General features: G+C 48.6%; 1 protein-coding gene across 5 annotated transcripts in view; it reads left to right on the top strand.

Annotated features, from left to right (window-relative positions):
• Window positions 1-370: 370 nt before the first annotated feature.
• Window positions 371-9,488, top strand: part of ZNF592 (zinc finger protein 592) — a 55,797-nt gene continuing 46,679 nt past the window's right edge. For all 5 annotated transcript variants that reach the window (XM_023187164.3, XM_023187161.3, XM_023187160.3 and 2 more), the window contains exon 1: window positions 371-679. The gene's annotated coding sequence lies outside the window, so the exon portion shown is untranslated. The remainder of the gene's footprint in view (window positions 680-9,488) is intronic.

Below are 9,488 nucleotides of genomic sequence, written 5' to 3'. Positions count from 1 at the left end.
CACCCCTGCTTCCTTTCACTTAACAGCCTCGACTAGGCCCCACTATGCGCCAGGTCTCAGTGAAGAGGACGCAGTCCTGGGTCCTGGGCGCTCTTTGCCGGCCAGACAGCTGCGTAGGCAGATCCTGTTCCTCTAGTGGGCAGCCTCGGCCCCTGCCCCGAGGCGCGTCAGAGGACAAGAGGCTCAGGTCGCAGGGAGCGGCTGCCTGCCGGACCGCACGGGGTGCCTAGCGGGGGTGTAGGGGACTGGAGCCGGGCGGGGGACGCCAGGGGTCGGGGATCCAACCCTGAGCGGCGCCGTCCCCGCCCCGCCCCGCCCCGTACGGTCCCGTCCTGCCCCGCCCTACCCGCCGCCGCCGTCGTCGCTGTCGCCTGGCCTGCGCCGCGCAGCCCGCCTCGGGCGGGAGGCGGGAGGCCGGGCCCAGGCCGGGGCAGCCCCTCAACCGCACCGTCCTGGGCCGGTGCCCAGGTCCGAGTCGCCTTCCGCCTGTCCCCCCCCCCAACTCCTCCCCGCGGCAGCCCCAGCCAGGTCCCGCCGCCAAGCCGGCTCCCGCCCCCGCTCCGCCCCCGGAGCCGCAGCCCCGCCCGCCACCGCCGTCGCCATGTTGTGGCTCCCGCAGCCGGCGCTGGGGACGCGCGCGGCCCAGACCCGGGCCTGCAGTCGCCGCCGTAGCCGCCAGGTAAGCGCCCCCCGGGGGCCGGGCCCAGCGGGGCCGAGCGGGGCCGAGCGGGGCCTGCGGGCCGGGGCAGCCCCAGCCTGGGCCTGGGAGGATCGGAGCCGGGACCGAGCCCGAGCTGGAGCCGCGGCCCTGCCCTGCAGCCTGGCGGACCCTGCCCGCCGCCAGAGGCGGCAGCCACTTCCCCCGACCGCCGCCTGGCGGGCCCAGGCCGCCACCCCACCCCGCCCCCGGCCGTCGGGCGCCGGCCCCTTCCGCCGCTGTGACCGCCGCTCCTCGGCAGGCCGGGTACGCTGCTGTCCTCCGCGCAGGGCGGGACGTGCGGCCGCCTTCGGCTACAGCCCGCGGCCCCCCGCCCGGGCACGGATAACGGTGCCACTTTCTCCCCCTGGGACGGCCTGTCAGCCCGACCGTCCCCGTTGCCCGGAGAGCTGTCGCCGTCACGGGGCAGACACTTCGGGGAACGACCCTCTTCGGCGCCCCTCAGTCCTCCCCTCCCTTGAGCCCAAGTTCTGACCCTGGGGAAGGTTTCTCGCGGAGCAGACAGGTATTCCTAGAGCTCCAGAGTTGGGATCCTCAGGGGTGACCAGGCATGTTGATCAGGGTGAAAATTGTCTCTCTGCAAGGGCTCTTCCTGCCAACGAGGGTGTTGGCGGGAGGCTCAGTGTGACCTGAGGGAGGACAGGAGAGCGTCTGCTGGACAGATGGCCTCCTGGCCTTGGATCAGCGTTTGTGAGGGGGAGGGGTCCATATGACCTTAGGTGTGCCTGCTCCTGAGAACTACAGCATTATTGAAGCTGTTTAGGAATTTTAAACCATTTTTTTGAGTAAGCCAAAGGTGGCATTAAAGGTCCTGGATTGGAATAAGTCCACAGGCCCACTTGGGGAAGCATGTTTGGCATCCAGGACTAGTCTAGAATAGGACTGGCAGTAGAAGAATGGGACTTGGGGGGTAAGATGGTGTTTGGCTTATGGTTTGCCCACTTGAGTTCAACCCTGTGTTCATGGAGGGCCTCTGTAGGGTGCTTCTGTCCCGGGTGCAGTGTAGTGCACGGTATGGCAGAGTGCAGAGGATGTGGACAGACAGATTCCTGGCCTGGTGGATGCTTGGTGGTTATTTCAGTAGTCTGTGTCCTCAACCTCACTGTTACATTACACAGTGAAAGAGGCAGAAGTGTGGTGTTAGTGCGTCCATTTTGATCATTTTCCAATTTTTCAACTAGTTGTGGCTTTGATTTATTAAATAAATTTTTACTGAGCACTTACTATGTGCCAGGCACTGAGCTAGGTGTTGGCAGTACAGTGGTAAGCTAAAAAGATACCATGTTTTAGTTCTTAGCCATTGGGAAAGTCTAACAATAAATAGTCGTGGCCGGGCGTGGTGGCTCGCGCCTGTAATCCCAGCACTTTGGGAGGCTGAGGTGGGTGGAGTGCCTGAGGTCAGGAGTTCGAGACCAGCCTGACCAACATGGTGAAACCCCGTCTCTACTAAAACAATACAAAATTAGCCGAGTGTGGTGGCACATGCCTGTAATCCCAGCTACTTGGGAGGCTGAGGCACGAGAATTGCTTGAACCTGAGAGATGGAGGTTGCAGTGACCTGAGATCATGCCATTGCACTCTAGCTTGGGCTACAGAGTGAGACTCCATCTCAAAATAAATAAATAAATAGTCGTGGAAATTTATTCAACAACAAATATTTGTCAACAAATATGTCTTAGGCATTGTTCTAGATACAGTGAACAAAGAACGCAAAAATGATTGCCCTTGTGGTGCTTTCATGGAAGTGGGGGAGAAGACAACAAATAAAATATATAACAAAAATATAGTCTGTTAAAAACTGTGAAATGCTAAGGGGAAAAAGGAAGCAGGGAAGGAGAATCTGACGTATCAGGGGTGGTAGTTGAATTTATATTATTAGGGTGGCCTGGGAAGGCTTCCTAAGAAGGTGTCTTTCGAGTAAAACTTTGAAGGAAGTGGTAAACTAATAATTCAAACTATAGTGAGTATAAGGAGAGAAATATGAAGAGAGGGTTAAGAGACTGATTTGAGTTGGGGGCTCAGGAAAGGCTTCCCTGAGGAAGTGACGTTTAGGCCAAGATCTGAAGGAGGGTTAAGAGTTAACCATGTGTGGAGCTGACTGTAGCAAGGAGGAAGTGAAAGAGGCCTGTGGGACTGGAGGGGGAAAGGGAGAGGGGAGATTAGTCTGAAGACTAGGGCCAAGTTAGAGCAGTGGGGCCTTGGGGGCAGAATGCCTGCCTCTTTAGTTTCATTTGTATCTCCAGTGTAATTAGGAACCTTTGAAGGGTTTAAGGGAATGACATGACATTTACATTTTAAAAGGTCTCTAGCCCCTGTGCAGGGAATGGACTTTTGAGATAAGCAGGTAAGGCAAGGCTTTCTGGGTTGAGTGGCTTAACTACCTGATCTGTTTGAAAAAGCCTCAAGCAGTCTGGGGTAGATCCTTTGCCTCTGAATCTGCTTCATCTAGCTTTTAGGAAGGAAAGGCAAAAATGAATTAGCTTTTATGGAGTACCTGCCAGGTGGGAGAACCAATTTTAAAGACTTCTGCATACATTATTATATTTAACTTAGTCCTCTCTACATCCTAAGAGAAAGAGGTTATCATACCCATTTTACAAAGAAATAAATGCAGAGGGGATGGATGACTTATTCAAAGCCATATTTATAACATAGCCTGGATTCAAAGCACGTCTGCCTGAATTCAGAGCCCACTGGCTCTGGAGCCAGACCACTGAAGTTTGCATTTTGCTCCTGTCACTTGCAAACCAAATGATCTTGAGTTATTTAACCTCTCTTGTGCCTCAATTTCCTCATCTTCAGTGCAGATGAAAGTCCCTATCTCATACAGTTGTACAGATTAAGTCATGTAAACAGTTTAGCACTGGGTTCAATGTTGGTTGCTTTTATTATTTTAAACATTTTTATTAGTTTTTTTTTTTTTTAAACTAGAGACAAGCTGGATGTGTTGGCTCACGTCTGTAATCCCAGCACTTTGGGACACTGAGGTGGATGGATCACCTGAGGTTAGGAGTTCAAGACCAGCCTGGCCAACATGGTGAAACCCCGTCTGTACTAAAAATATAAAACTTAGCTGAGTGTGGTGGCACATGCCTATAGTCCCAGCTACTCAGGAGGTGGAGGCAGGAAAATTGCTTTAACTTGGGAGGCGAAGGTTGCAGTGAGCTGAGATTAAGCCACTGCACTCCAGCCTGGGTGACAGAGTGAGACTCCATCTCAAAAAACAAACAACAACAACAACAACAAAACTAGAGACAGTGTCTCACTATGCTGCCCAGCCTGGCTTTGAACTCCTGGCCTCAAGTGATCCTCCCGCCTTCACCTCCCAAAGTGCTGGTCTTGCAGACATGAGCCACCAGACAGGCCTTTGGTTTTATTATTTAAACGTTTGAAATATTCACGTTGTGTCTCAGCCATATTGTGGTCATTTTAAATGAGATTAAATATGTAGATAATTTATTTCTTGAATTTTGTGGGACTTTTTTTTCCTCTTATTGTCTCTTAATGTTTCTTTTTTTTTTTTTTGAGACGGAGTCTCGCTCTGTCTCCCAGGCTGGAGTGCAGTGGCCGGATCTCAGCTCACTGCAAGCTCTGCCTCCCGGGTTCACACCATTCTCCTGCCTCAGCCTCCCGAGTAGCTGGAACTACAGGCGCCCGCCACCACGCCCGGCTAGTTTTTTGTATTTTTTTTAGTAGAGACGGGGTTTCACTGTGTTAGCCAGGATGGTCTCGATCTCCTGACCTCGTGATCCGCCCGTCTCGTGATCCGCCCGTCTCGGCCTCCCAAAGTGCTGGGATTACAGGCTTGAGCCACCACGCCTGGCCGTCTCTTAATGTTTCATGTGATCAGTCATTCAACATCAAGCTCCCATTTCATGCTTGTGGGATACATAGTGAATTTCTTCCAGGAGCTCAGAGTATCCAGTGGAGCTCAGATATTTTAAAGGATGAGTTACAGTGTACTTAAGTTCTCTAGCACAGTTGTGGTTAAAGAGCTATTTGAAACAGTAAGAATGAAATCCCTGGGTAAATAGGAAAGACTTCAGGGAGGAGGTGACTTTCGAACTGGGCTTTGGGGGAAAAATAGGAGTTTCACAGGCAAATAAGATTGAGCAAAGAACATTCTAGGTAGATAGAGTCATAGGTATGAAAGCATGGAGCCATGGTAGCCCCCATTGTTTGGGGATGAGGCTGGAAAGCTAATTTGGGGCTGTGAAAGGCAGGTCAAGGAGTTTGGATTTTATTCTGTAAGCCGTGGGGAGCTACCAGAGAGTCTTAGATACATCACATACATCCCATGATAGGCGTTGCAGTTAGAGTGGAGATAGATGTTATCATGGGGTGGCTTTATTTGGGGGGCATCACTATGTTTCAGGATCTGGTTCTCTGCTTCGTAGACCAGAAATTTAGTTTTGTAGGGTACTCAGAGCTGATCGGATCTAGAGAGACTGACTCACTAACCAAACTTGGAAGAGACTCATGAATAAACTTAGGATATTAACTGACCATGAGAAATGAAACTGCAGAATGACAGATGTTTCTGTCCTCTGGCCATTGCTCCCTGCTCTCTGGCCAGGGCCGGGGCATACTAACAAACACTTGCTCCTCAATTCCTGTTTGTTTTTCTCAGGCTCCATGAAAACAAACCCTTTCTGTTAACATAATCTTTCCTCAAGCTCTATTCAGTGTAGTCAACAATGATTATTAATTGATAGAATGAATGATTCTGTATTGTTTATGTGGGATCCTGTATTTGTGAAACTTAAGGAATGGGAGAAATAACAGAAATAAAATATCAGAAAGGAGTGTTGCATAGAATTAGGTTAATGGGTATGCAGATTCTAAGTAGTGTGGATAAATTGTGGCTAGCAGTGGTTGTGGGCAGATGCATTGGAAGTTGTTCTGGGAACAGAGGTCTATGAACTCTTGGAGGGGGTAGAGGGCTTTTGGCTACATGTGAAGGAGACACTGGTTAGGATCTTTATCTTCCCTATACATTGGAGACAGAAAAGAAAATAGTTCCCACCCTCCACTCAGCCAGGTCATGGTGAGCTTTAAATTAATTTATTTTGTTATTTTATTTTTGAGATGGAGTCTCACTCTGTTGCCCAGGCTGGAGTTCAGTGATACCATCTTGGCTCCCTGCAACCTCCACCTCTCGGGTTCAAGCGATTCTCCTGCCTCAGCCTCCTGAGTAGCTGGGACTACAGGCATGCGCCACCACACCCGGCCAATTTTTGTACTTGTAGTAGAGTGGAGTTTCATCATGTTAGCTAGCGTGGTCTTGAACTCCTGACCTCAAGTGATTTGCCTGCCTTGGCCTCCTAAAGTGCTGGGATACAGGCTTGAGCCCTCATGCCTGGCCTTATTCCTATCTTTACATGTAAATTTGTTTAAACTTTTCTTTTCTCAAAAAATAGGAACATCATGAATAGGAGAGAGTTCTGAATGTTGATGTCCCTGAGATAGAGTAATTGCATGTACCCACAATCTGTGTGTTTTCATTTGTGGGCATCTGGTCCAGGGACCTCCCTTTGCTTGCTCCAAGGGTGTAGGATGTGATATCCATTAGCTAATTACTTTTGGGAAATGTTTTCAGAGGATCAGAGTGCTTCTTCAGCCAACCATTTGCTTTTGTTTAACAGTAGGGGAAGTGTGTGTGTGTGTTTGTTGAAATGACACATTTGATCCTTTTTGTGGCTCAAATAAAAGTTAATGAATACCTTTCGAGTTTGGTGCCACGACAGTCATTCCTCAAAGCTGTCAGCACTTATGGGCTGTCCTCTAGTCACTGCGTGACTGGTTAAGTTCCTTACCTTTTCCATTTCAAATTCTGAAAGTGTTATATCAAGAGGTAATAATGGGCGGCTGGGCACGGTAGCTCATGCTTGTAATCCCAGCAGCACTTTGGGAGGCTGAGGTGGGTGGATCACTTGAGGTCAGGAGTTCGAGACCAGCCTGGCCAATATGGTGAAATCCTGTCTCTACTAAAAATACAAAAATTAGCCGATTGTGGTGGCACACATCTGTAGTCCCAGCTACTTGGGAGGCTGAGGCAGGAGAATCGCTTGAGCTTGGGAGGCTAAGGTTACAGTGAGCAAAGACTATGTCACTGCACTCCAGCCTGGGTAACAGAGCTAGATTCCATTTCAAAAAAAAAAAGGTGATGATGATGAGGCCTGGCATGGTGGTTTACACTTGTAATCCCAGCACTTTGGGAGGCTGAGGTGGGAGAATTGCTTAAGCCCAGGTCTCGAGACCAGCCTAGGCAACATCGAAAGACCCCATCTCTTAAAAAAAAAAAAAAAAAAAAGGAGGTATCGGTGTCTCCTTTTCTCTCATCAACACACTTTGGGGGATGAAAAGGGTGATAATGTCTATGTGTGTGATAGATTGTAGAACGACTGCCACTGTGTTGAGTGAAGAAAAGGAGTATGTCTGCTGAACAGATTAACTTCTGATCTCCAATCAGTATGTGTGGTGGGGTAGGGGGACTGCATGACTTTAACTTTTTATTTTTGAGAGGTCTAGGATTATTGCAAAAACTGAGTTTTTGTTTTGTTTTGTTTTTAAGGCAGAGTGTCACTCTGTTGCCCAGGCTGGAGTGCAGTGGTGCGATCTCAGCTCACTGCAACCTCCGCCTCCCAGGTTTAAGTGATCTCAGCCTCCCGAGTAGCTGGGACTACAGGCACCCATCACCACACCCAGCTAATTTTTTTTTTTTTTTTTTTTGGTATTTTTAGTAGACATGGGATTTCACCATGTTGGCCAAGCTGGTCTCAAACTGCTAACTTCAAGTGATCCTCCTGCCTCAGCCTCCCAAAGTGCTGGGATTACAGGCGTGAGTCACTGCACCTGGCTGAGATTTGAAAACTTTAAAAAAGTGTTTTTAAATTTTTTTTTTTTTTTTTAAGAGATGAGGTCTCTATATTGCCTAGGCTAGCCTCAAACTCCTGGGCTCAAGCAATCCTCCTGCCTTAGCCTCTTGAGTAGCCGAGACTATAAACAGTCACCACTGTGCCCAGCCTGAAACTTTTTTGAGTAGTCCAGAGGTGGCATTAAGGGTCCTCTTCCATTAAAATAAATCCACAGACTCATCCAGAGAACACGAGACCTATACCCCAGGTCTAACTCAGAATAGACTTGCTTCTCTGTAAGGACAGAGTTTACGGTAAGATCTTACCTCTGAGTTGAGGGGTAGGGTGATTTTTACTTTTTTCTTTATATTTTCTTCCTATCATTTGAATTTTATACAGACATATATATATCATCTTTATAAAAACAAACAAGCATCCTGTAAACCTAGTTTCATTTTGGAGACAAACATTGAATGCCCTAAAGCAAAAACTCAAAAGCTGCCTAGAACTATGTCCCTATAGAGATGTATGATGTTGGAGTTGGCCTCCTCTGTCACTCTCAGGATAAGATGCTTTTGTTAGATATGCATTCAAATGGGTGGATTAGGCTAGCACCTCTGATTGGGATAGTCCCTGAATTCAGAGAGGCAGGGCTGCACCCATCTGGGAGGAGCTGATGAGTAGAGTATGATTTAGCTTCTAGCTTCATTAGTTGGTTGCTTTCTTTAGGGGTGTTTCTAAAGAAACCATTCCTTTTCTGGTGTGGCTCTGGGCTGCGTCCTATGGACCACTGGGCTCAGTCTCTCACACACCAGCATGGGGATTCTAGAGGCCTTGATGTTACAACCTGGGGATCAAGTGACTGTGAAGAGAGAGAGTTCCCATGTGTAACCCTCACATGCATTCCTGGGATTTCCCAACTTTTAGGAGTTTAGCTCATACTAGGGGCAAGGTGGAGGGCTGCTCCTTATAGCCAGTCTTTGGATGCAGGAACATTTTACCCACGTTGCCGTTGGCAAGCTACAGCCAATGTGAGCCAGCAGAGTGTACTCTGGCTCTGCTTTTATCCCCCTGGTTTGCTGTAGTTTACAACATTCTACTTTTTTTGTCAGTTCAGTTCCTGAAATTGAAGGTATTCCTTTACAAGCCAAAGGGCAGAGTGAGACTACACAGAGAGGTTTTGAAGATAGGTGTCCATTGTAACTGTAAGCCATCTCAGGGACATTGTAGGGCCTGATGACGCATTTGAGGCAGAGCTTTGGCATTTTCAGAAAAGGGGGCCCAGGGATGGGCACTGAGCAGTTCAGATTTTTCTGGACTTGCCCAGCCAAAGCTCTGGTCTGTGTGGCTGGGCTGCTATCTGCCTTTGTGCTGTTATTCTTCCCAGACTTGAACTTAACTGGCTGAGGTTATAAAAACTACTTCACCATTTAATACTTTATTAAAGCTGTAAATCTTTAGGCCCTTAAAAATATTAGTTTTTTTAAAGAGATAGGCGTCTTGCTTCGTTGCCCTGGCTGGATTGGAAATCCTAGGCTCGAATGATCCTCCCTTAAACATTTTTTTTTTTTTTTTTTTTTTTTGCTGGGCACAGTGGCTCACTTCTGTAATCCCAGCACTTTGGGAGGCCGAGGTGGGTGGATCACTTGAGGTCGGGAGTTTGAGACCAACCTGGCCAGCATGGTGAAACCCCATCTGTACTAAAAATACAAAAAAGTAGCTAGCCATGGTAGTGTGCGTCTATAGTCCCAACTAATTGGGAGGCTGAGGTGGGAGAATCGCTTGAACCTGGGAGTTGGAGGTTGCAGTGAGTCAAGATCATGCCAGTATACTCTGGCACGGGTGACAGAGTGAGACTGTCTCAATTAAAAAAGAAAATTATTTTTGTAGCGATGATGGGGTCTTACTGTATT

This window comes from Piliocolobus tephrosceles, chromosome 6 (genome assembly GCF_002776525.5).
Source record: "Piliocolobus tephrosceles isolate RC106 chromosome 6, ASM277652v3, whole genome shotgun sequence".
Taxonomy (NCBI): Eukaryota; Metazoa; Chordata; class Mammalia; order Primates; family Cercopithecidae; genus Piliocolobus; species Piliocolobus tephrosceles.
The sequence above is the reverse complement of the archived record's forward strand: the minus strand, read 5'-3'. Positions and strand labels throughout refer to the sequence as shown.